The sequence below is a fragment of the Camellia sinensis genome, chromosome 12 (genome assembly GCF_055761805.1).
Source record: "Camellia sinensis isolate YWXY chromosome 12, ASM5576180v1, whole genome shotgun sequence".
Lineage (NCBI taxonomy): Eukaryota > Viridiplantae > Streptophyta > Magnoliopsida > Ericales > Theaceae > Camellia > Camellia sinensis.
Window position 1 is genome coordinate 55,118,790 of NC_138972.1, and position 2,279 is coordinate 55,121,068.

The following is a 2,279-nucleotide window of genomic DNA, read 5'->3' on the forward strand; positions in this document are numbered from 1 at the left end:
TAATGAATTATATTTTGGGTTTGTGAGGTTTAGATTTATAATTTAAGCGTGGAAAATTTATTTGGTTATGAGGTTTGAAAAGAATTTTAAATTGAGTTTGAATTGAGTGATGTGATATATGAAATTTGATAAAAAAATTTACAACTTATAAATAAACACATAATTCAAAATTCTATTTAAAACTTATAAAAAAATTTTAAAAAATTCACAAATATTTTTTTTTGTAATATAAAAATAATAGGTGTAAAAAAAACGAATACTATTCCAGTCAACCGGTGAGACGTCCGGTAGAACAACCGGTTAACTTAAATTTTCTCGCTTTAAAAAGAGTTTTCAAAAGTGAATACCAAATTAATTTTTGAAGATACTAAATAAATACTACACTCAAAAGTGAGTGTGAAATTATATTTTGAAAACTCCACCAAATAAAAATGTCAAATTAATTTTTGAAGATACTAAACAAATACTACATTTAAAAATGAATGTAAAATTATATTTTGAAAACTTCACCAAATGAAGCCTAAAAATTTAACTTTTGTATGTTATAAAGTGAGTAAATGGTGTAGATTGAGATAAGTAAGGATGTGCATGATGTATACAAAGATAACTAAGGATGTGTATGTAAGAAGCTCTTTCACCTTTATGGCTCTTTTTCTTTTTTTTCTTTTTTGCCCTTGTATTTGAAATAATTTATTATTTGTAGCTTATATGTTAAGTGAATATTTTTATATAATTACGTAAATATTCTTGGTTAATTATATAATAGGTTTTTTCGTAATTATATAAATATTTTTATCAATTATGAAATAAATTTTTTCATAATTACATTTATATTCTTGGTCAAAATATAATTTTTTTGGCCTTGTTTGGTTTGACTTTGGGAGATAAGTTTTCAAAAAATATTTTGGGAAGAAAATTTAGAAATTTTTGTAGTTTGTTTGATTGTATATTTTGAAAATAATTTTGGAGTTTGGGAGTTTCGAATGATTTGATATTTTGTTATAATTGAGTAGATTTAAATGAGAGAAAAAGTTATTGAAAATAAGAGAGAGAGAGAGAGAGAGAGAGAGAGGAAAAAAAAGTGATTAATTGATGTGTAGGAGAGATAGAGTAATTTTGAAAAATTTTTGAGAAAAATTACAAACCAAACAAAATTTCTAAAATTTTCTCCAAAATCTTTTTCCCAAAGCCAAACCAAACAAGGCCTTTATTTTTGAATAAGTTACAATATGTTTAAATTTTGTATTTTGATAATTTGTAAAAAACTTGAACTATTATTTTATGAAATTGAATAGAATAGATCATTAGATATATGATAGAATCATATGGTATGATATGTATCATTTTTTGATTTGTTATACACCCAATAATATCGACTCCAATTCTATTACCATATCATTTTGGATGAATTTATAAATCTTTGACATTTCCTCTGAATTTATAAATACAAAAAACAAAATTATGGTGTATAGTTGTTTTCAACAGATAAATATAAAACAAATACTAAGATTGATGATACCAGTGATACTATCCGTCCTGGGTGGATGGGTCGGGCTGGTCCAGACTCTTCAAGTTCTGGTTTGAGGTGGTGATTCCGTCAAATGACCTGCATGCAAGTCCAAAGGGGAACGGGGTAGTCCCCCAGTGAACCCTCCGCGCATGAGAATTAGTAGAGGAAGAGGAAAAATGTAGAGAGAGAGATGGAGAGATAGAAAACTTAACCTTTCACTTGTCTTCCTATTCTTGCTTATATCCTTTGGTAATCATTTCAATGTCCCTCGTGATGTGCCCCCTTCCGCCGAAAGCCTGTGCTGTAGCTTACCTTGTTCAGGGCGAGGGGGCTCTGTTCCGACGGGAAGGTGTTGTCGTAATAAATGCTGTGATGGGATGCATTAATGGTGATGTGTTGTGGTAATAACTCTGCAGATCTTTGTCTGCTGATGTGGCCCGTGTTCCACCTGCCATGTGCCCGAATGCCATTGGCCCCCTATGTCTAGGTGGCCTCCAGCTGTCCTGGGCTTTGCCAACCGGGTTATGCTATTGGTCCTAAGCGATGGGTTCGGGGTGGTTTGCTGTGGGCCGTATGCCTCGTGGGCCTACCCATGTCAGTAGTCCCCCATTTCCGAGTGCAGCTTTAGTCCAACGAAGGGAATAGTAATAAGGAAGGGAAGTTCGAACCGAGTGGAGATGTCGACTGGGAGGCGTGCCGATCGCAAGGGTGACTGAGCGGGAGAAGTCAACCGAGAGGCGTGCCGACCGCGAGGGTGGCCGAGCGGGAG